This window comes from Chenopodium album, chromosome 3, assembly GCF_948465745.1.
Source record: "Chenopodium album chromosome 3, dcCheAlbu1.1, whole genome shotgun sequence".
NCBI lineage: Eukaryota > Viridiplantae > Streptophyta > Magnoliopsida > Caryophyllales > Amaranthaceae > Chenopodium > Chenopodium album.
In genome coordinates, this window is record NC_137836.1 from 24,801,191 (window position 1) to 24,826,956 (window position 25,766).

At 42.1% G+C, this 25,766-nt stretch overlaps 1 non-coding gene across 1 annotated transcript; it reads left to right on the forward strand.

Moving 5' to 3' along the window:
• The first annotated feature begins 23,985 nt into the window (after positions 1 to 23,985).
• Positions 23,986 to 24,092, forward strand: LOC145625667 (small nucleolar RNA R71). Its single transcript, XR_014110576.1, has one exon. It is a non-coding gene; the product is annotated as a small nucleolar RNA R71 (small nucleolar RNA).
• The last annotated feature ends 1,674 nt before the right edge of the window (positions 24,093 to 25,766 follow it).

A 25,766-nucleotide genomic window follows, 5' to 3' on the forward strand; every position in this document is an offset into this window, starting at 1 on the left:
GAGCGGTCCACGACTTTCCTGTCGGGGCCAGCTGACGCGACCGAGGAGAGTCGCGGGTGGAGTCTGTTCCAGCACTTCGCGGGCTACTACGCCGTGGCACCTCTTCTGTTGGCGTAAGGATTAGTTTTGTCATATTCTTTCCTTCTGATATTGTTTCCGTCGTTCACGCCTAACTCTTCATGATTTTCAGGTCCCCATCGATGTCCAGTACCGTCCTTGGGCTGGGATGACTGACCTGCCCGAGGCCCTACGTCTTTCAGCGTACCGTACCATCTTGGTTGGTACTGGGCGCTTCGTCTGGTATTTGGGGGAGCGAGTCGTCCGTCAGCATAGCGGCGATCGCTTTGTGGTGCCTTCTTCTCCGCCAGAGTCGATGCTGGACTCCCGCTTGATCAGAGGGTTGATCAACAGGGGAGAGCGCTACACTATTCCGTGGCAGGAGCTCGTTCGCATGGAGAGCGACTACGCGCGGGATTTGCTTCCCTCTCTGGCTCCTCCGCCCCGTCTTCCGAAGGTATGATTTCTTTCGAGAATCTTCTTTGCTAGTCTCTGTTTCAAGTAGTCAAATAACTTGATTATTTGATCATATTTTCAGACGACCATTCACCCTATGGGGAGGATTTAGATTCCTCCTCAGTCTGTCCGCTACCCTGGGCCGATCGGTATCACGGAGGATCATATTGCCGACGCGCCGGAGGGTTATAGACAGGCGCAGGAGTCAGTGCCCGAGGTTTTTGAGCCAGTGAGTTTTCTTTGACGCATTATCCACTCCTTTAATGCTGCTTATTACTGATTTTTCTTTGTTTTTATCCTCAGCCTAACCGCCCAGAGGTGATGGGAATCATGAAGCTGGTGGACGCGCTGAAGTATTGCATTATCAAGCTTCGGCGTGGTGCGAGTTGTCGGAGCTCTAGCGACGTCCTTGAGGTATCACTTATTATTATTTCTACCGTTTGTTTTATTTTGTATCATTGACATCTTTTGATTTTGTGTTTTTGCAGGAGCGACGGAGGTCCCGCTCGCGCTCGAGGCCCAGAGGCTCGGACGAGGAGGAGCTAGGTCGTGGTAGACGATCTCCCGAGGCTCGCCGGCGTTCTCAGCGAGAGCCACAGACTACTCAGCCGTTCCAGGAGGCTCAGTTGCAGCAGGGTCAGTCTTCTCAGCGTCCGTCATTTTCACAGCCTCCAGTTCCTGAGTTTGGGTCTCCTTTGGATCCTGGTTCATTCTCGACCCCATTATCCGGGATTCCTCCACCAGTGTCGGGTTTGTTCTCGGTTCCGCTGTATGGGACGATGCCTTCGCCGACGATTCCAGTATCTTTGGGCCAGTCTACTCCGTTCTCCGGCTGGACAGGTCCTGCTTTGAGCTTGACTACTACTGGGCCTACGGGGACTAGTAGGGACGCTACTCCCCGTACTCGGATGGTCGAGGGACTCTTTGGTTCGCCGTTCCCATATACCCAGGGCGAACCACCTACCCAGGGTGGAGACGCGACTGATTTTGATTCTAGAGATTTTTGACCGAGGGTTTTTGTATTATGACTCTTTGTACATGCTATGATGACACTTGACATATTGTATTACAACTCTTTATACATTATTTACAGTTTATACATCTATTATTACGTGTGTTAGTGTGTGTTTGAGACTCTTTGTGTGTGATTGTGTACTTATTAATGACGCGACGAAGGATATAAGTGGAGTAAAGGAGGGTACCGACCTTCCCCAAAAGAAATAAATAAAGAAAATACTTAAAATAAAATTTCCCCGAAAGAAAAGAAAAGAAATAAAATAAAATGATGAGTAAATAAATATATATTTTAAAAAAAATCTTCGTGAAAACAAAACAAGTAAAACAAAAATAAAAAGGTGAGAATATTATTAGAAATAAAACTCTCAGAGAAGACTATAAGATAAAAATAAAAAAGGTGAGAATTTTATTAGAAATAAAACTCTCAGAAAAGACTAAAAAATAAATGTTAAAGATAAGAAAGTATTAAAAAAAATCCGGATAGATACGGAAAAGATGAAAAAAATCAGGCGCGTAAAGTGCCGTGACACGGCACTGTTTACCGTGTCACGGCAAAGGTTCCCGTGACATGGTGGAATTTCCCGTGTCACGGGAAGCGTATCATTCAGCGATTTGTTTCACGCGTGCGAAAAGATAAGTTCTGGGCAGTTCCGAGCGCTTTTGCTATAAAATAAGACCAGATTATTCATGATGTGCATAATTACGAAACACAAAATAATTTAGAATTTCATATTTCAATAATCATGTCTCAGAATTTTGATAATACATTGCGCGACTGGTCTTATTCTTTGACCAATGCTGAAAAAAGAGAGTTAGAATTATTTCATGTCAGGGGTTTGCTAGCCCTGCGACATGTAGCTATTGAACATGATTTTCTTAGAGCAGCATTAGACTATTGGAGTCCAGAAACGCATTGTTTCAAATTTGATTATGATGAAATATGTCCTCTTTCGGAGGAATTTGGTGCAATCTTTGGATTTCCTGCTAGGAATCTTATAGCCATGCCTACCTTATGTGAATATTATTACCAAGACTTTGAACGCCATCTGAATCTAACAGATCCAGATTTAAATAGAATTGTTTGTGGTAATGAAGTAGACTTAGAAAAACTTGCTAACTTATATTTTAATCGCCCTATCTCTGAATCTTATCATGTATATCGTAGAAGGGCATATATTTTTTGCATGTTTAGCAAGCTACTATTTGCAAACGGTAGGGTAGGACATGCTTGTCTAGCGTCTGTACTTGAGCATGTAGAATCTGGAAGATCTCCTATGCCGACGTGCCTTGGAGAAACATTTCGCGGCCTTGACGAGGCAAAATCTGACCGGAAAGCCATCAGGAAGGGTTCTCTGGTACTATTACAGGTAAAAATACGCTCTGAATAGCCCCCGTGACACAAAACAGTCACCGTGTCACGGTTAGGGTCTGCCGTGTCACGGGAATCTGCAGTTTATTTTTTTTTTTTATTTTTTTTTTTTATATATTCTTGTTGTTTTCTTATTTTGCAGATTTGGTTGATGGAGCGTTTGGAATTATTTGAAGCCCCCGACGACATTGAAAAATATGGCCCTAACGACTTAGTCCGTAGGAAGAAGAATTATTCTGCGAACATGTCGCATGAAGATTGGAAAAATTTCTTTGCAAAGAGAGAATTTTCCATTCGTTGGGTGGTGCCTTGGTGGAGGCTTACTAGGATGGTTGGCACGAATGAAACTCCATATTGTCGTGTTCCTAGTATCTCCAAACTGACTTTTTACTGTCCTTCTCGACTAATGCGGCAGTATGGACTGGAACAAGTAATTCCACGCTATAACGATAGTCCTCGTGAAGTATCGTTGCATGAAAGTAACGTTCACAAGTACGAGGCTTATGGGATTGGAAGGCCTTTGTGGACCGTTTCTGCAAGTGACCAAGCTCCTCCTCCATTATCTAGTGCATACAAGGCGTGGTTGAATCCTAGAAGTAGGAGGGAACGATTCGGATCACGCAAGTCTGATATAAAGAGTCGTCTTGGAGAGAAGAAAGCTCCTCTTAAAGACCGCCTAGGTCCGAGAACACAAGGAATTGAGTTTAAGACTCCTAAGATGCCAAGAAAAAAGACCTATGTGAAAGGAAAGGGTAAAGAAAAGATGGTGTATAGGGAGAAGCAACCGAAAAAGTTCAAGAAAGGTGAAAGGGGCGAAAGTTCGACTAGGGGTGTGACGGTTCGGGCTACAAAAGACACACTAATGGTGAAGGCCAACCTAATTGAACAAGAGAAGGATGTTCCTAAAGAGAAGAGAGATTAGATCAATAGTGCTTTGCATTTTATTATTTATTTTTATTTAAAATAAGGCGTATGATGCCAATATTATAGTCGCATATATTTTAATAATAATAATAGCGCATTTATTTCTTAAATAAAAAAAAAAAAAAACAATGACTTTTATTTATTATCCGAGTCAAGGAGTCGGACGCAATGGAAGAACGAAAACAAAACTCGAACAGGAAATTCGCAACGAATGCGCCAATAAATAAAATGGTAAACTGAAAATCTGCCGTGTCACGGTCAAAGAGTCCCGTGACACGGTTAAAGTTCCCGCGTCACGGCGAAACTTTTTTTTTATTTTTTTTTTTTTTTTTTTTTTTGGCAGGCAGGGTGACGTGGCACGGAATAGTTCTCCGTCAGACGGGAACAAATCCCGTGTCGCGGCATATTTACCCCCTTTTTTTTTTTTTTTTTTTTTTCTTTTTTTTGTTGTGACGCAATGTTGAACCGGGCACGTATTAAAGCAATAGAGGGAGGATTTTTTTTTTTAAAGTGGCCGGGCCCCCTTGAGGGGTTGCCTACGTATCTTAAAAAGGAATCAGGCCAGACGTAGCTCTATTGGGTCATGAACCCATGCGACTAGGTGTAGAATTTTTTGAGTTGATCCAAGTTGGTTAAATTATGGAAGCCGTTGCCGTCCATGTCTACCAATTGTGCCGCTTCGCCAGACAGGATGGCTTTAACAATGTACGGGCCTGACCAGTTCGGTCTGAATTTTCCTCTTGGATCTAACACATTTTTGCGAAGTGCTTTAAGCACTAGGTCACCCTCTTTGATATTCCTGGTTTTGACTTTTTTATTAAAATGTCGTGCCATACGCTGTTGGTAGGTTTGGACATGATGCAACGCTGCCAAGCGTTTTTCATCAAGCAAGACCAGTTCGTCGTATCTTGCTCTAATCCAGTCGACTTCATCTAGTTGGCTTTCCAATGCGATTCGGAGAGAAGGTATCTCGAGCTCGATTGGTTGTACAGCTTCGACGCCATAGACCAAGGAGAAGGGGGTAGCCCCTGTCGATGTACGAACAGAGGTTCGATAACCCCAAAGGGCAAAATGTAGCTTACTTGGCCAATCTTTATAATTTTCCGTCATCTTTTCGATGATGGTCTTCACGTTTTTGTTGGCCGATTCGACTGCTCCGTTTGTTTGTGGTCTATAAGGTGATGATCGATGATGTTTTATATGATATTTCTGTAACAATCCCGCACATTCGGCTTGGAAATGTGTTCCATTGTCACTGATCATCTCATGTGGTACCCCATAGCGGCATATAATATTTTTCTCAATGAATTGAGCTACGTGTTTTGCCGTCAGCTTGGCATATGAGGCTGCCTCGACCCATTTGGTGAAGTAGTCGATTGCTACGAGAATGAATTCATGCCCTCCTTGTCCTGGTGGTGAGATTTTGCCAATGATGTCGATGCCCCAAGTGGAGAAAGGCCATGGAGAAGTATACGTGTAGAGAAGTGAAGGTGGAACATGTTGTAAGTTTACATAGATTTGGCATTTCATACATTTCTTGACGTACTCGTGACAATCTCGCTCCGTAGTAGTCCAATAGTAACCTTGCCGTTGAATCTTTTGGACTAACATCTTTGCATTCATGTGAGTTCCACATATACCAGCATGAAGATTTTCCATGGTTTTATGTGCTTCTTTTTTAGCTACACATAAGAGATTCCTTCCTGTTGCGGTTCTCTTATGGAGTTCTCCCCTGATGAGCACATACTGTGAGGCCAGGAGCCTCAAAGCACGGCGTGCCCTTTTATCAGTATTAGGAGGATACTCTGCTCTTGTTACATAATTAAGGATGTCTCTATACCATGGTTCTTCATCTTCTTCTTGTTCATCATCAAGTGCATGAACATAAGCTGGTTCATATCTTTTCTCTATGGTCAGTGGCATTCTGATCGTGTCAGCTGGAATTCGCACCATTGATGCTAATTTAGCTAGTGCGTCGGCGAACTGGTTTTCTTCTCTTGGCAAATACGTATATTCCACTTCATCTAGTTGCTCCGTGAGAGTTTCCAGATGAGCTTGATACGTAGCGAGACTTTCACTCCTCACTTTCCATCTCTTAGAGATTTGGTTAATGATTAGTGAGGAGTCACCATAGATTCTGAGTTTCTTGATTCCCAAGGCGACAGCTGTTTCTAATCCCAAAATGCATGCTTCATATTCTGCGGCATTATTGGTGACATCAAAGTCGAGCTTCATGGAAATTGGGATGTGTTCTTCATTGGGCGATACGAGCAAGACTCCCACACCACATCCCTTTTGGTTTGAAGCTCCATCGAAATAGAGCGTCCAACTATCGTCTTCGGTCATGAGTAAATCTTCGTCAGGGAAATCGTACTCATCTTCTTCTTTTTCAGCTTCTTCTAGCGGAAAGTCTGCTAAGAAGTCAGAAACTGCAGAACCTTTGATGGCCTTTTGTGGCATGAATCTCAAGTCAAATTGAGCTAGATTGACTATCCACCTTGATAATCTGCCGTTGAGTGTTGCTTTCTCGAACAGATATTTGAGAGGATCCATCATAGACACGACATGCACTGTATGAGTGAGCATGTAATGTCTCAGTTTTTGTGCAGCCCATACAAGTGCGAGACACAACTTCTCGAGCGGCGTGTATCGTGTCTCATATCCTTGGAGTTTCTTGCTCAAGTAATAAATTGCATTCTCCTTGCTTTCGATCTCTTGTGCTAGCATTGCCCCCATCGTTTCTCTTGTGACTGTAAGGTAGAGTCGAAGAGGAAAGTCAGGTATTGCTGGCGCTAGCACGGGTGGGTTTGCCAAATACTCTTTGATTTTGTCGAAAGCCTTTTGGCAGTCATTATCCCATGTGACTGGGACGTTCTTCTTAAGCTTCTTGAATATAGGTTCGCATATCGCTGTGAGCTTTGATATGAACCTACTTATGTACTGCAACCTTCCAATGAAGCCTCGAATCTCCTTCTCATTTTTGGGTGGTGGCATGGCCATGATCGCTTTTACTTTTGAAGGATCTATTTCAATCCCTCGAGAACTGATCACATATCCAAGTAATTTGCCTGACGTGACTCCGAATGCACATTTTGCTGGATTTAATCTCATGTTATACTTACGGAGTCTAGCAAAAAATTTGCGAAGTGCGACAATATGGCCTGGGCGATCTTTAGACTTGACAATCATGTCATCAACATAGACCTCCACCTCTTTGTGCATCATGTCATGTAAAAGTGCTGTAGCTGCTCTTTGGTAGGTGGCACCCGCGTTTTTCAACCCGAATGGCATTACCGTATAGCAATATGTACCCCACTGTGTGATGAATGTGGTTTTCTCCATGTCTTCTACGGCCATCAATACTTGATTATATCCGGCGTAACCATCCATGAATGACAGGAGTGCATGGTTTGCTGTATTATCGACCAGAATGTCAATGTGAGGTAGAGGGAACCCATCTTTTGGGCTTGCTTTATTGAGATCCCTGTAATCAACACACATTCTGACCCTTCCATCCTTCTTTGGAACTGGGACCACATTTGCTATCCATTCCGGATACTTGGATACTCTGATGAAACCTGCGGCCAATTGTTTCCTGATTTCTTCTTTGATTTTGAGAGCCACATCTGGTTTCATTCGGCGCAGCTTTTGTTTGACAGGCTTCATACCTGGAATGAGTAGTATCGCATGCTGAGCTATATCCCTGTCAATTCCTGGCATATCTTGGTATGACCAAGAAAATACATCAACAAATTCACTAAGCAAGTTAATTAACTCTTTGCGTTCATCTTGACTTAGTGTTAATCCAATTTTTACTTCTTTAACAGTCGTATCATTGGAAATATTAATTGTTTTTGTATCTTCAATAACTGCTGTTTTATTTTCGTGTTCTTCCATTGCTTTTATTATTTCTTTGTCATTTTTATCATTAGCAAAGCAATATTGATCAGGGCTAGGGGAATGGCACACATCGTAAGCAAAGGTATTCATTTCATTGAATTCACTGGCTAATACATCAAGAGAGGCAAGGTCAGCTGCAACCTTACCAGAATTATTAGGACTAGAAGGATAAGGCTCAACAAAAGATTCAGGGCTGAACTCTATAGCAGAAAGAGGGTCGGCCTCAAACTCTAAGGACTCATCTACAGACTTAGACTCAGACTCGGACTCGGACCCAGACAATTCAGACTCATCAAACATAGGACCCTCGCCAGCGGTTATTTCCAACTTCTCTCCACTTGGCGTAGTGATCCTCAATGTCTTGCGCCATCCCCTTGAAATGTTGTCAGCTTGGACGATTAACTCAGAGGGATCAAACTCCTTGTTTGCTATGACCGCTTGAACGAGCTCAGAGTTATCATTGCAGACCGGCTTGGATTCATTTTTCATCATTCCAAAAAGAAGGTTAATTCCCAGATCATCAGAGTTCAGGCTGGCTGACTTCTCGACTGTGGGGAGTTCTTCATCGATGAAGTCACAATCGAGGAATACCTCAAATCCTGGTTCACGGATCCCATCATGGACAAATGGTTCGGGGAATTCATAGCATGGGAAGTCTTCCCCTTCTTTGATGTACTGGCCGTTGAGAGTGAACGGATATGGATCCATGGCCATTTCTGTCTTCGTGATTCGAGCATTGTTGCGAGCCTTCAATTTCAACGCAGCCCGTTTCAGGTCTTCCTTTGTCGGCTCGAATCCTAAGCCGAAAGTGTCCTTCTTGACTGCACCAGGATGCCCCCAAGATTTAGCCATTTTCTTCTTGAGCCCAAGGGTCATTCTAGGGAAGTGACCTTGCTTCTTCATAATGGCGTTGATACTAGTGTTTGAATAAGGATCGAAGTCGAGATGACACTTTTCCTCTTCTTCGATCGCAAGAACATCATCTAAAGAAAACCCCCACAGATCTTCATCTTCCTCATCGTGCTCAACATGGACGATAGGGGTATCAATAACTTGAATGCGCATAAGAGAAGCATCGATAGTAATCGGAATTCCTCCCACTATGGCTTTCACTTTCTGGTGAAGCGACGACGGAATCGCCTTTAGCTCATGAAGCCAAGGGCGTCCTAATAACAGATTGAAAGAGGCCTTAATGTCCACCACCTGAAACTTGGTGCGACGTTCAATAGCCCCAGTAGTTATATTCAGTACGATAGTACCCACGGCTTGACGGCGAGTATTATCGTAAGCTCGAATCCCTTGAGTGGAGGGAGTCAACTCTTCATTCTTTATACCCAACTTCCTTGCAGTACGGAGTGGGCACACATTGATTGCAGAGCCATTATCAACCAGGCTCATAGGAACATTCATCTGCCTACACACTACAGTGAGGTGTAAGGCCCTATTATGTTGGTCCCCTTCCGGGGGTAGATCCTTATCAGAAAAGGAGATCAGATTGTTGGTACTCGGCAGCTCAGTAGTGAGAAATTTGACCAATCCTTGAGGAGTCATATCGTCATCAACTCCTATCTTCACCAGAGCATTCATTACAGCCTTTCGATGCTCGTGGGAAGTGGCCAAAAGCTTCCATACATTCATCTCCACCTTGGTCTTTTACAGCTGTTTGACCACATCGCTATTCACAGGGTCGATGGGATCAAGTATCGGATTTGATTGTGGTGGAGGTGGAGGTAGGTTAGGTTGTTGCAACCATCCACTTCTGGTGAGAACCTTGACCTCAAGGTCCCCCCAAACATCTTCACTGGTGCCGAGAGATGAACAGGCTATGTCTTTGAGATATACGTCTTCATCATCACTATCCCAAATCCCATTCACTTCTTCAGTGTTTGAGATAAATACAACTTTCGGCAGAGGTTTATTCACAGGTTGAATGAGTATTGACGGATCAAAGGAGACTTCATCTCCTATGATAGCCAAAGCATCAGAAAGAGGACCTGTTTGAATGTTAGGCTTCTTGCCCCCTGGAGGGACAGGAAGTTGGTTAGCATCTATCAGGTCTTGGATTGCGTCTTTCAGCCTCCAACACTTCTCAGTGTTATGACCCTTGCCTTGATGATACTTGCAATAAGCATTGGGGTCATAGTTGGGGGTTCTATTCTCAGGTCGAGGTTCTGGAAATGGTCCAATTGGCATAATCAGTCCCTGACCATGTAGACGGTCATAAGCCGCATCATACGTCATTCCCAAAGGCGTGTAAATCCTCCTTTGCCTTTGGAATCTTTGAGTAGAGGCATTAAGGGCCAGCACATCATTGATGTTGATATTGTTAGCAGCATTATTGGGCTTAGAAGACGAAGAAGAAGGAGTGTCGTTCTTCTTGTTTTTCCAAGTGCTGTTGTTATTGCTGCTACCAACAGACTTCATCAGTTCGTCTTCGATATTGATTCCAATATCGTATACAGCATCAAAGGTACTTAGAGGCAGAAACCTCAGGTGTTGCTTGTATTTATGCGTCAGATTGGCAACGAACAAGCGAACCATCTCCTTCTCCTTGGGAGGATCCACCAAGAGCGCAACTGTTTCTCTCCACCTGCTTAAGTAAGTGGTGAAGCCTTCATTCTCTTTCTGTTTGAGAATGGAGAGTTCACGTTCAGAAGTCTTGGCCTGGATGTTACACTTGTACCGATTCATAAAGCTTTCAGTAACATCCTCCCAGGTCGTGACATGCTTGGACTCTAGAGAATAGAACCACTGTTGACAGGCATGTTCTAAGGAAAGAGGAAACACCGTAGGGAAGAGTGTCACATCTACTCCCTTAAGAGCCATAGTTGCAGAAAAAGCCTTCAAATGGAAAAGTAGATTATCAGTAGGCTTGAACTTGGGAATATCAGCGGTGGAAAACTTCTCAGGGAGCTTCTCTCTTATAGACGAGGAGGTGATAGGCTGTTCCACATAAATGAACTCTTCGGAAATCTTGCTCATTTGTTCCTTGATCTTGTCCATCGCAGCAGTAGTGACACTGTTTTGCTTGTCTTGCTCTACAGTGCTGACTCTAGTAGTGAGTATCTGCATCATGTCAGACAATCTTTCGATTGTCCTGTTGAGGCTCTCGATGTCTTCCTTAGTGGCCATTGGTTGAAAGTAGACTGGAGACGGATCTTGTGGAGATGACTGAGGTGGTTTCCTTGTACTCCTCTTTGGTACGAGAGGTTGTTGAGGTATGGACTCGAACCGTAACAATCTACCCTTGCTTCTTGCCCAAGCGCTGTGACACCGAAACAAATACACCTTTTAATGACCACACTTAACCTTAACCCATCCGGATTAAAAAAAAGAAAAAGAAAAAAAAAAATTGAAGTTCTACTTATTTTTTTTTTGTTTTTTATTTTTAATAAAAAAAAAGAAAAACATGGGAGGATACCATCCGACTTACTCCGAAAAAAAAAAACGACACAAAAACGAGAGTTCCCTAAAATACAGTCAAAAGTGGTGTACGACTAAAAAAAGAAACGTGTGTGGACATAACATGTAAGTGATTAGGTGAGGTTATAGACGCGTGTTTTGACCATATAACTAGACACGACTCAATACTGGACACAAAATCGAGAAAAAAGACTGACGGGACACTTACCTGGGCACCGTGTCACGGTGCAGACTGGCGTGACACGGTTAAGACTTACCGTCAGACGGTAGCCTTTACCGTGTCACGGCACTGTTCACCGTGACACGGCAGAAAATGCCGTGACACGGTGCGCAGTTCCAGGTCAGTTTTGTGATTTTTTTTAGATTTTAATCGATTTTAAGTCCGTACTAATTACTATGTGAAAATAAAAACCCTCGGTCATGGGTCAAACAAAACAGCAAACACATTAGGGTTAGCACCGAACAAACACATAGCATTTAGGCACGATGATGTAAAAAAGTTCGCAACCTAAAGTCAAGGTCTATGTTCAACTATTGGTCAAGCTTTGGGTGTCAAAAGGGTACCATGGTTAAGAGTTTGGACGCGTTAGCAAGGCAGCCTCCCTTGAGGGTGTATGCCAACGGGCGGCTCCGCGAGTTCGTGATGAAATCGAACTCGACTCCATGGTTTGAGTAGATTTAATGACTCGGATGGACCCTTATTGCCATGAGCGTTTTTGGGTTGATAGAGCTTAAATCCCTCGGGGCTAAGACGCATGTAGAACACATACGTTTTTTCAGAAAAATCGAAGGAAGTCGATTGTAGGAAAAGAAAATAGGTCACCGGACAGATTTTAGGACTGCCGTGACACGGCAAAAATTCACGTGTCACGGTACAGTCTACCGTCAGACGGTACACTGTACCGTGACACGGCAGACTCTGCCGTGACACGGCAGTCAGAAAATCTGACTGGTGCCCTGTTTGCTTTTGCGCGCAACCGAGTTATCCAATTTTTCTTACGGGACAGACCTGAATGTGACGTTAAAACGTCTATGCAGATGCAAAAATGCCAAATTAATCACAGGAATATTTTTTCAAGAATCTTTCAAGTCTCATCCACTCATCTTAATTAAATACCGATCACTCAAATCGATAAATAATTAAGAATCCTCCCCAGCGGAGTCGCCAAATTGTAGGCGTCGCTCGAAGTGCGCCTACGTTAAAAGCATGTTGTGAATATGCTTGGCACTCATAGGAAGTGAGAATTGACATTACGATTAGGGACAACGATTAGGGACAAATAAAGTAGGGAGCCGCCAACAAGTTTTTAAGGAACTTGTAAACCGTCCACGGATCATAAAAAGGCAACCACGATAAGGGACAACAATAGGCAACAACGATTGACCCGTGAAGGTTACACCCCATTCATAATCCATGAGATTACTAACCCTATATGGTTCGGAACCACGAAAGGAGGATCGGGGATGATGGTACGAAGTGAGTCATGGAGTCACATTCGCCCGTATTGGCCTCTACTCGATTCTTGTAGTGAAAAGTGATTCCTGCGATCTCAAAGGCATACAAACAAAATATTCAATTTGCTCCAAACTATTATTAAGCTAAATTGGTTGAATATTAATGCAACATATAATTCTAAAATATTGTGATCACTTGATTAAACAACAAGATTAAAAGGAACCTAAACCGGTTGTCCAAATTATCTTATTAGGCGTGATTTTCAATTACATATTCCCTTTAACATGCAATATGGTGATCAAAATAAATAATAGAATCAATATCAACATAAAAACCAATTTAATCATAATTCCAACAACATAAAAATCGTTAGAAAAACAATAATAATAAAAAGAGCATGATCCTTACTTTGAATCTGTTTGTTTGCAACTACAAAATAATAAACGAGTTAGTAACTTCAAGAAAATAATAAAGCAATGACGAAATTAAATTAAATAAAACAAAGTTGATTTTGGGGCCAAACCCTCAAACGATTCTACCTTTCACGCCTTGGTTTAAGGACAGAACCTCGAGTAAAATATGGACTCCTTTGAGTGCTTGAAGAAGGAATTTTGAAGTGAAAAGGGGAGGCTAGTGTTTAGGTTAATAGCATAAAAGAGAGAAAAATAAGAATAATCGAATTCTCCTCCCCCGTTCATCAGAAATGAGGGGGTATTTATAGGGTATTTATAACAAAAATAAATAAAATATTTGGGCCAAAGATAATAAAATAATAAAATAAAAAGGTTTGGGCTTAAAATTAATTAACAAATTAAAACTATGCCTTTACCAAACACCAAGACTGATCCATAGACCTTTCAAAAACAAGAATTTAATAAGATACGATTTTTTAAGCACTCTCGGGATTAAATACTAAACCCGACCAATAGTGGCGGTGAAAGGTTATTTATCATCGGGTTTGGTTTTGGGGAGACATTTTTAGGTGTCTACACCAAGGTATTTCAGTTCGTTCCTTACCTTGAGATTCCGGATGGGTCTCCGGCTTACTCTCCTCCCTAGTGGTTGCCGCACCGCCTGCAACCTCAGGTGGCTCGCCAGCCTTTGATGCCGTAGAGACATCCGAGGCTTTCTGTTGCTTTGAGCTTTGACTCAGTTTTTTCAAAACAGCAGGGGATTTGCCCCCAGTCGTTGGAAGACCGGGATGGGCAAATGTCTGTTTTTGAGGGGGATCTTTTCTGGCGGCTTTCGCAGCCGGAGTATTTTCCAAATCATCCCCTTGCCTTTTGAGTATCTTGGAGAACGATCATGGAATTCTCTTGACGGACTCCTGAGAGAGAAGCAAAATGTAAGTATACCCAACCGGTGTATATAAAAAAAAAATTAATAAATATATATATATATTACAAGCATATAAAGTCAGGCGGTCTTACCCCGCCTTTCTTTGTATCCTTAGCCTCGACGGCTGCCTTTTTGGCAAGTGCCGCCTCCTTGCGCAGTAGCGCCGCGGACTTAGCCGGAGTTTTTTCCTGGTCAACCATCCTCAAGGCTTCGTCTGCAAAAACAAGAATTTCAAGTTAGAGAAAATTAAGGCAAGTTTGCAATAAAAATGAAATAACAGTCATTCCGGATGAGAACTACTCTACCCCTAGGAAACATTGTACTCAGCCCGCAGGCGGACAAGAAGCACTCGTCCTTGAAGAAGTCCGGATGGGGGATCTAGTTCTTGGGAACTATGATGTGAGTCCCATCCCCCATGGGCTCATTTGTTGTCTCAAAAAATCCCGACTCTATTATTTGCTCCCAGGCCTTAGTAGATAGCACCGAGAGAGGGCATTTTCGGCCTAGAAGAGCCGGCTCGGTGTTGTACTGGCGCAGTGTCCGGTTGTGTCTTAAAGTGGGGGAAGAAATCAAGTAAAATTTGTCCTTCCACCCGGACCATTTGGACACTTTGTCCAAAGTCATCAAGTATTGGGGCAAGGTAGTCATAGTATACCATGCCCCATGGCCGCCTGGGGCCTTGCTCAAGTAGTGCATATGAGCGAAGGCAGAAAAAATTTTGAAACTCGCAGGCGGCGACGTAACTTAGAATGTTCACCCACGAGTTAGGGGTGAGCTGCCAAACCCCCAGATTGTACCCCTTGAGGATTTTCCTAATCACAGGGTGGAGGGGAAACCGGAGGCCGGCTTCGATAACCGCCTCGTAGCAAATGAAGTAATCATCTGCTTGATCAATGTCGTCACTCCAGGCCATTACAGCATCAGCCGGAGGGACAATAATCTCCCAACCCCTTCCAAAGGGGTACTTCTCTTTAAAAGCCCTAAACCCGCTATTAAGTAGGGCGATATTGCTTGGCAGCATCCGGGTCATTTTGGGGTTGGGATTGTCAGCAACCTTGGGCGGCTGCTGATAGTCAGCCGCAAAATCGTTCTGATCGGAGCCGGAAGATTCGGCTTTTGATCCTTGGTCGGCCTCAGCACCGCCGGCTTCATTAGAGGAGGCAGCTCCCTCGCCGTCTACCTCTCTTATTCTAGAGCTCCCGGAGGTAGAGGGAGCCTCTTCGTCAGATCCGCTCTCCTCCAAATCCCTCTGTTCCCCTTCCGGGAAAACCTCATCTGCTGGCACTCTCATAGTGCGCCGGCTCTTTGACCGCCTGGCCGTCTGTTTTGTTCTGGCCATTGTGTCCTGCACAGACACAGAGAGGGAGGAATTCGGAGATGAGAGTATTGGTTCCGACAGTCCAAAAGAGGCACCCCCTGTTCTAGACTCAACCGTTCCGGGGGATCGGCTGATTTTCCTAGGCAGTGCCGAGTGGGTGGATTGGGAACTCATTTATATTCTCTTAAAAAAGCCGAGTATACAGGCGGAAAATATGGTATACAAATTGAAAGGGAGAAAAGATAAAATGGTACAGGCGGTTACCTTGCTTTTACTCTGGAAATCTGAAAACCGCTACAGCTGGTGAACCGGGTGATGTACTGCTAGCACTCGGAAACTTGAAACTCGCTGTGATGCAGGCGGGAGCAGAGAAATCTCTCTCTAGAATCTCTCTTTTTCTCTCTCTAAAAAAGTCAATGTGAACGTAAGGTGTGAAAAGTGGGGGGAAAATTTTTGGTTTGAAATTCAAAAATTTTACCCGTTAATGTTTACCTGTGAAGGGTGGACACGTGTCACAGGCCTCACGTGATATGCACGTGCGACCTGTGAGGGGCAAATGTTTAGGGTATTTTTACCCTAGACACGTGGACCAATGAGAGGTCGCCAGGTGTCGAGCTCAGGATGGCCCATGTGGCTCAACATCCTCTTGACACATGCCAAATGTTTTGGGGTTTTTTGTACGTACCCGAATGGAGGGTGTGTACGTCCCTCGGGAGACAGATCTGCAATGCAACACTCGAACGGCCCGATCACCTGCAAAACAACGGACCCCGGGGGGGCCTGAGGTCCGTCTCCGACGATCAAGTCAGTGACCAAAATAATGTATTTTAGAGAGAGGAAGTAGAGAGAAGGGAGAGTAAATGTGGGGGCATTGCCCTTGGAGAGAGAATTGGATCCCCTAAAACTGATGTAATGATCAATATTTATAGAGCATTGGGATATGTGCCTCTTAAGTTATTTAATCTAAGTAGATTGGCTTCCCACCGTTTTACGGTTTCTAGGGTTGTGGACTTAGAGCCCATTTTCACCCTTCTATCATTGAGTGACACGTGTCATGCTCTAATTGGCTCATTGAGCGTTGAGCTTGCGGACACGTGTCGAGGTGGCATTGGTCCACATATATAGGGGGTATTTTTACCCCCAAACATTAAGTATTTTTACCCTAGACACCAGGGTAAAACATAATAATCAATCATTGACATTGCATAAATAACATGATTAACAGGCTCTTGCAATTTATTAATCAACATAGATCTAACAGGCTCTCGCAATTTACTAGATCTAAGTTCTTATTGAAAATAGCCTTTAATATCAAATTAACATCTGCTCGATTCATCAATTCAATATTGCTATACTTTTACAAGCCGCAATTGTAAAACGTTAAAACAATTCAATAAGAAATTATCATGCAATACCAATAATCAATAATAGTCAATCATCAATGCATCAATTAACCAGATTGTAAAGGGCTTTCGCTACGTATTACAATCACATAATTAATTTACCGGTATTAAATCTCATCTCTCGAATCTCGACTTAACCATTTATAAATTAATCTGCCTATTGAAACTAGACCTAAACATTAATTCTCATCTGTCGAATCTGGAATCAATGTTGTTAGACTCATGCATAAAAGATCTGCGCAAATCTAGTCACAGAGCATTAAATCAATCAATAGGAAATTAATCTAGCATTGATAATAAACAACAATAAATTACCCCTTCATATTATTTATGGATCCCCATAAACCCTAGAAATAGAACTACTCACACATATTAAAAACTGAACTAATCAAAGCAATAAAACAAGTCATGATGGAAGGAGTAAAGTAAATAACTAAAATTAAGAGAAGAGAAATCGTTACCAAACTAATCTGTATTAATGGAAAATAATTAAGAACAAAAGTTGAGAGAAGGATTAAGAGAGAGAAAAATTCTAAGTAGAGAGAGAAAGTCTAAGAAAGAAGGTCATCTAATAATCCGTACAAAATCATACTTAAACGTTTTCTAAAACAAAAATAAAGGCTAAACTAATCAGGTCTCTTAAAAACGCGCGCCCAATCGGGCGCGCCTTTTTCTTCGCGTTCCTTCCCATCAGCGTCGCCCGATCGTGCTAGAGGCTCGCACGATCGGGCGCGCTATAGCACGCTCAGCAACAAAGCCTTGCCGCGCCCGATCGTGCTAGAGGTAGCCCAATCGGGCGATTGCTTCACTTTGAGGCTTGGACTTCGATTGGGCTTGATTTCTCGGCCCAATCCGGATTTCCTCCTCGGGTCTTGAATACTTGGTCCAAATGCCTCGGGATCCCAATTACCGAGCCCTTAATCATCGGCTCTCACCCGTCCTGGGTTCCAAAAGTGGTCGTATCTTTCTAGCTTCCGTAGTTGATCCATAAAGCCCGGGAAAATGCTCCAAGAGTGAAATTTCCTGTAAAATACAACTAAAACTACGAAAACACTAGAACACAGAAATTAGTAATAAAAGTTGCCCAAAAGAGCCAAAAACACTACTAATAACGGCCAAGGGATGGGGGTAAAACGCTATAAAAAATAGACATATCAAACTCCCCCAAGCCAAACCTTTGCTTGTCCCTAAGCAAAGATCTCATCAACGAATCAATAAACATGCTTCACCCCAAAAGTAAAAATCAAGCACAACGAACCAGGGTAAATCAAATAAACATGTTTCAAAATCAACCAATCAAATCCATCTAATTACCAATCTTCCTTAACAATTGTCAAATAGAGCAAACCACAAGAGCATATAGAATTCAAGACTAGTGCTCACGCACTCAACTATCATTTTTGTGGCGAGTAAAAGATGTACTCGATCGCTCTCCATCCACCCCTTTATGTGAACAATGCCCTCCCAACTCACACTCTCGTGTGTATAAAACAATGAACGCTCAATCCTACTAGTCGACTCGAAATATGCCAAGTCATAACCTGCATTGATAAACAACACTCTCACATTCATACAATTCTACGCATAAAGGTTGGAAGGTCTTCAAAGCTTGTAATGTAAGGCTAGGGTAAAGGGTAGGAACCATTTGGGAACAAGTGAGAGAAAAGCTATACTTAAGGGATCCTAATCCTATCAAAAACCCATGATCAAAATAAATAATGATCAACATCTCCTGCATAACCAACTCTAACATCAACCAAATATACTCCAAACAATATAAACAATCCCAACACTTACATTTTCACTCATAAGATATAATAATGAAGAAGTAGAGTGAATAAACAAACTTTATTTTCCAAACTTGAATTTTTCATTGAGGCTCTATTATTTTTCTTTGATCAACCTCAAACTAGAACATTTGAACACTTTTTTTTCTTTTGAAGTTCACTTATTTTTTTCACATTTTTTTTCTTTTGAACTTCTCTTTCTTTTCATAACATCATGCTTTATTTTTTCAAGAAAATATAACTCTCAAATCTTCAAAAATTAACATGATAAAAAACAAAATAACTTCTCAAAAGCCCACCAAAATTGTGCAAATAATAAGCACACTACAAACTCCCTCACCTCACTCACTAATAGCTCCCCCAAGCCAAGCTTGGGACCTGTAACCAATGGGGCAAAATAGGCTTGTAATATGGCTAATAAACAAAAAAAAGGTCAAGGCAACAACATAGGTATCAAGAAGGGAACAAATGTATCTTCAATTTCTGGAGGCTACCTAAAAGAACAAATGCCTTCGTCCTCTACAATGTGCATAATAATGAATCATATAAATATTATAATAGTTGCAAACCAATACTCAAATTCATTGACATACCAGGAATTACGGAACTATCACACATTCCTTACCAAATCAACTAGTCATGCACTATATTCACAAGTAGTTGGACAAAATTGACGCATGTTAAGGTTTCAAGGCAATCAAACATCAAATCATGACAACCTAATCCACAATGCCTATCATCAAATACCAAGAATCAAAACAATTTTCTCAAGTAAGGGGCACAGGGAAGCATAATTTATAATTCATTGGAACGTAATTTTGAATTTTTTTTTTATTTTTTCAATTTTTTTGTATTTTTCATAAAAAGGAAAGCAATAAAAACTACACTAGGAAAGTAATAAATAGAGAAAAGAGAAAGAGGATTACCATATATACAAGAAATCTCCCCCCAAGCCAAATCAAGCAATGCCCTCATTGACTTGGGAGGGTAGCTAGGAAGAGCTACTCCTCATCGTCATCCATCCTCTCATATCCTCCTCCATGACTCGAGCCGGCACCACCCTGGCTCGGTCCAGCACCACCATAACCCGAACCACCTGCAAAGTAGTTAGGGTCCACATTCCCCCCCCCCCATACCCCCAAAAGGAGCATCACCCCCATATCCGTGGATTGAAGAGTAGTCCACATAAGTATCATACGCATCGGGGTGAGAATACCCTCCCTGGGGGTATTGGAACCAATCGGGAGTAAGTGAATCGGGAGGAATAGCCCCCCGACGGGCATAATCGTCATACATGGGGTGTAGACCCCTCCCGAGGTTCCTCTCTATGTAACCAACCCGCCCATCTAAGGTGCTTAACCTAGAATCTAGGTTTTGCATCATACCCTCAACTCTCCCTTGCCCCGTCTCGATATGGTCTAATTGGCTCCTAAAAGCCGAAAAGTCATAAGGGGCATTGGGGTCGACGTTATAGTCGACCGAGGAAGTGGGTATGCCATAGGTGAAGGGTGGAGGTGGTTGGTAGTGTGGTGAATGGTGATTGGGGGAATGGTCTAGGGGGGATTCGTAGGGTTGTGGTGAAGATTGAGGTGGTTGAACCTCGCCTTTACCATTAATCTCGAAAGTATAAGAAGGCTTCCCCTTCTCAAATTTGGTCAAGGCGGGGTTGGGTAAAGTGAAGGCTTGATCCCTCTTACCCGATTGTCGGTGGACTATCCACCAAGTGTCACTCCCCACGGGTTGCACCCAGTTCAAACTCCCTAAATAGGCTAGGTCCATGAGATTTGATCCTACAACTTTCCTATGCCCATCCGGGTTCCAACCTAGGTGTTTTCTTGCAATGTGGGTCACTAACCCCCCAAAAAAAATAGGTGCCCTAGACTTACTAGCCTCGGCCGCATTGGTCACCCTTTGGAAGTGATTGGCTATCCTATGGGGTATGTTTAATTTTTCGGTGGTAGGAATTATATAGGATGCCAAAAGTTCCAATTCATCTCTCCTAACATTTGCCGGTTCATGCCTCCCAAAAATAGTGAGGCCGGCAAATCTTTGCTAAAGTTTTGGGACGGGATATTGAATCCATGTCCCTTTGGCATGCTGGAGGTTAACTAAATCCTCCCCAGTTAGCCTCTTATAGACCACGGCGGTGTGGTCTTGAGAGGGTTCAATCGGTTTATCCGATTTCAAATCAAACAACTTTCCGAATTCTTTAAGGGTTAGTCTCACATTGTTATTTAATAATCGGAATTGTACATGAGTAATTAGTGCATTCATTTTAATAACATTAAAACTTGAAATAAATTCTAATGTTAATTAGTCATACGTATCGTGGCACATTTGAAAGAAACCACTCATGCCTATACCTTTAAACAATTTTTCCAAATCTTTATCTAGGCCTAACCTAACTAGTGTGGGATGATGAATAAAACGGGTAGAGATTACCTGGCAATCGATGAAGTTTAACATCCTAGCCCGTTGCTCCTCCAAGGTAATGACAACCTCCTCCCATCCCGGAATTTGAAAATCCGGGTTGACCGTTGGTTGTGGTTCCCTCGAACTCTCACCCCTTTGTGTCCTTGAACGTTTTGAGGCCATTATATGTGGAAAAATTTGATGCTTGGAGCTTTCTCTCTCTAGGGATTTGAAGGAGGTGTGAGAGAAAGTGGGAGAAAAAAGGTGGGAAATGTAGAGGAAGATGTGAGGATTAATAATATGTAAGAATTTTGAGGATTTGATGGATGAATTTGAGGAGATCTTGGATTGAAAGTGTAGTTGAAGGTGTAAAAATGGAGGTTTTAGAGAGAGAAAGTAAAGGAGAAGAAGATGAAATAAGAAGAAAGTGAGGAAAGAAAGAAGAGGAAAGGTGAAAGGGACTGCCAAAATAGGCCTCGCCCGATCGGGAGGATAATGCTGAAGTCGAGAAACATAGTTGCGCGCCCGATCGGGCGAGCTCCGCCCGATCGGGCGCGAACACGAACGAAAATTTTGCCCTATTACTCGCCCGATCGGGCGAGCTTCGCCCGACATATCTTTTCCTTCACTCGATTTGCGCCCGATCAGGCAACCTCGCCCGATCGGGCGAAATTTGCTCAAGTTTCCAGCTCTACTTGCGCGTCCGATCGGGCAACCATTCCCGATCGGGCGAGGTTCGCCCGATCAGGCTCGTGCCCGGTCAGATGTCCTTTTCTTTTATTCGTCTTCAAATTTTTCTAAGTCTTTCGACCTCTTAAACCTATACCTGTACAAAAACACTTATAAACGATAAAATTTCACTCTCCTTGCCTCTCAAAAATAAAAAATAAAAATAAATAAAAAGGAAAACTAGTCTAGAAAGCAAGAAATACGGGTTGCCTCCCGCAAAGCGCTGGTTTATCTAGGTCCCGCACGACCTTTTTACCAAGTACAATGTCTAGGACCCTTGGCCTAACGCTTGATTGGGTGGTTTCTCACCCGGTCTAGCGGTGTTCAGGCTGCGATGCGGCTTCCTGACATACCCCGTAGGACGCCAAATCACCTTATCTGGTGGATCCTCCTTGACTTGGACTGGGGGATCTTCAATGCTACGCACTGAAAATCCTTCTTCGATCGAAGGTTGCTTCAAAATGTCATTGCGTTCAACACTTGCAACTCGATCTGGCGGAACACTTACCGTAGGCTCGATTCGCACTACTTGCTTGATCGGTTCCACCTGCTCATCCTCGAAACCAAGACCAACAGTATAAAGCACTCTTTCTATTGCATCGACTTCCTTCTGGCATTTGTCTATCTCATCTGAAAAGGATGCAACACAAGATACCGCCTCCAAGAGGTCTTTTTCAAGATCTTGGGGCTTGTTAGAATAATTTTCAACCACATTAACACTGAAACATTTCTCCTCAGTCATGGAGCTATTAGGGGCATTTTTCAGATTAAAAACAACTTTATCATCCCCTACTGATAGTGTTAACTTACCACTTCTTACATCTATGACTACTCCTGCAGTGTTAATGAATGGTCTACCCAAAATAATTGGGGTTTGCATATCCTCAGTCATATCAAGAACAACAAAATCTGCAGGTATATAATATTTACCTACTCTAACGGGGACATCCTCTAAAACACTTAAGGAGTATTTGAAAGAACGGTCGGCCATTTGTACAGTTATATTGGTAGCTTTTAATTTACCCTTATTCAACTTAGAACACACAGATAATGGCATGACGCTAACACTAGCACCCAAATCACATAATGCATTATCAATCAAGAGATTGCCAATATGACAAGGGATAGAAAAACTACCCGGATCTTTTAATTTAGGGGGAGACTTATTTTGAAGTACGGAACTACACTCTGCAGTGAAAGCTACAGTCTCTACCTCACTAATAGACCTTTTTCTCGTCAATATTTCTTTCATAAATTTTGTATACGAGGGTATTTGTGTGATCAATTCAGTAAAGGGAACTGTTACCTTCAAATCTTTTACCACCTCCAGGAACTTACAAAACTGCTTATCCAAGTTTGTCTTCAATTGACGATTGGGGAATGGAAGTTTGATAATTGGTTTTGGAGCATTATTACTCTTGTCTGGAGTAGCCACCTTCTCTGGAGTTGTACCCTGCAATGTAGAATTAAATATGTTAGTACTATCCTTTAGCCCTGCAGGGCTATCAACTACATTGTTTTGTTTAACGGAATCAAGATTAGCCTTATTTAATAAAATAGGTTCATCAACTCCGGGCATAGAGGGCCCTTCATAGTTTGAATCACTCCGTAGAGTGATTGCAAATGCTTGATCCGTAGGCCTAGTCGGCTGTGCCGGCAGAGCTCCCTGTTGGCGGGCTTGTAGGGTAGCAGAGAGTTGCGCAATTCGATTATCTACAATTTTATTATGCGCTAGAATTTGATCAATTGTCGCATCACTACTCTCCATGTGCTTTTGCATATTAACCAAAATTGCTCTAATTTCCGCCAGAGAAGGGTCGGAAGATGAGGAGGTTTGTTGTGGTTGGTTCTTCTGGCTAGCATTGGGATGATAATATTTCTGCTGCTGTGGCGCCTGTGGTTCTTGTGGTGGTTGGTTTTGAACATTAGTGCTCTGGTAGGAAAGGTACGGATGATTCCGATACCCAGGATTGTAGGTGTTGGAGTATGGGTTATTCTTCCTATAAGCTTGGAAGGCATTAACTTGCTCCACGGAACTCCTGCAATCTTGCTCCCAATGACCTACAATACCACAATTTTCACAGAAAGCCTCATTAGAATTATTATTAATCGCAGAAACATTAGCTACATTAGCAGTGCTCAGATTATCTAATTTTTGGAAAATAGAGGTTAGTTGAGCTTGAAAAAAGGATACAGAGTCAACACTATGTTTCCCCTTGTTCGCAAATCCTCTAGGATTCCCATATTGGGAATTGTGTATTGCCATGTCTTCAATAACCTGACCTGCATCATCAACATTAAGATTTATAAATCTCCCACTAGCTGCAGAATCTAAAATTATTCTAGAGGAATTTCCAATGCCGTTATAAAAGGCTTGGATTAACTGCCATTGCGCTAAATTATGGTGAGGGCAATCTCTTTTTAAATCCTTGAACCTCTCCCAAGCCTCATATAAAGATTCATCGGTTTCTTGAGCAAAATTCTAGATCGCACTCCGTAGTACGGCTGTTCACTCTGCAGGGTAATACTTGTTATAGAAATTCAAAACAAGAGTTTCCCAGTCAGTAATACCAAGTGTAGTTCTATTTAAGCCATTAAACCACAATTTAGCTTTTCCAGTTAAAGAGAAGGGAAAGAGAATCTCCCTGATTTGGTCTTGAGTGACCCCGGCTTGCCTGATAGTGTTACAATATTGACAATAGTCGGCAATGTGAAGATTCGGGTCTTCACCCTTGGCTCCACTGAATTGCTTCCTCTCTATCATCGTTATAAATTGAGATTAAATTTAAAATTGAACCCCATCAAGAGCCAGAGTAAGGGTGAGATGTGGAAAATCCGTAACCTTTGGTTGTGAATAATCACTAAGCTTCTTTGGAGTCGTCATCTCTGATTCTGCGTCTGATGATGTCTCTGAATCGCTAGAACCAGTTGGAGGATCGCGGTGATTATTGTTATTATCACCAGAATCCGCCAGGATTTGCTTGTAGAAATTTTTCTGTTTATGGAAGGAACGTTCGATCTCACGATCGAATGGGATGTAACCTGATCTGGAACACCTGGGCATAAACAAAAACTAGAAGCAAATATGAGATTTGTCTTAGAGAACTAACGCTCTCTAAGACAAAAGGGGAATAATCTAGACTACAAAAACAATCAGAAATAAAAATAGAACCGTCTCCCCGGCAACGGCGCCAAATTTTGACAGGGTAAAGTCGTATCCCCTAATCAAAATTAATTCCTAAATCCTCTAACTAATGTAGATAGGGAAGTAGGGTCGAATCCACAGAGAAACGAGTCTTTCTATTCCTAATTAATTAATATAATCAAGATTATAAAGTAACCAATATATTGTAATCAAAGGAAACTAAACTACGAAGATTAAGAGTAGGGAGAAAACAATGAATAAAAGGATCTAGGGCATAGGTTCACCAACAAATAATACTCCAGGGTAAAACATAGTAATCAATCATTGACATTTCATAAATAACACGATTAACAAGCTCTCGCAATTTATTAATCAACATAGATCTAACAGGCTCTCGCAATTTACTAGATCTAAATTCTTATTGAAAATAGCCTTTAATATCAAATTAACAACTGCTCAATTCATCAATTCAATATTGCTCTACTTTTACAAGCCGCAATTATAAAACGCTAAAACAATTCAATAAGAAATTATCATGCAATACCAATAATCAATAATAGTCAATCATCAATGCATCAATTAACCAGATTGTAAAGGGCTTTCGCTACGTATTACAATCACATAATTAATTTACCGGTATTAAATCTCATCTCTCGAATCTCGACTTAACCATTTATAAATTAATCTGCCTATTGAAACTAGACCTAAACATTAATTCTCACCTGTCGAATCTGGAATCAATGTTGTTAGACTCATGCATAAAAGATCTGCGCAAATCTAGTCACAGAGCATTAAATCAATCAATAGGAAATTAATCTAGCATTGATAATCAACAACAATAAATTACCCCTTCATATTATTTATGGATCCCCATAAACCCTAGAAATAGAACTACTCACACATATTAAAAACTGAACTAATCAAAGCAATAAAACAAGTCATGATGGAAGGAGTAAAGTAAATAACTAAGATTAAGAGAAGAGAAATCGTTACCAAACTAATATGTATTAATGGAAAATAATTAAGAACAAA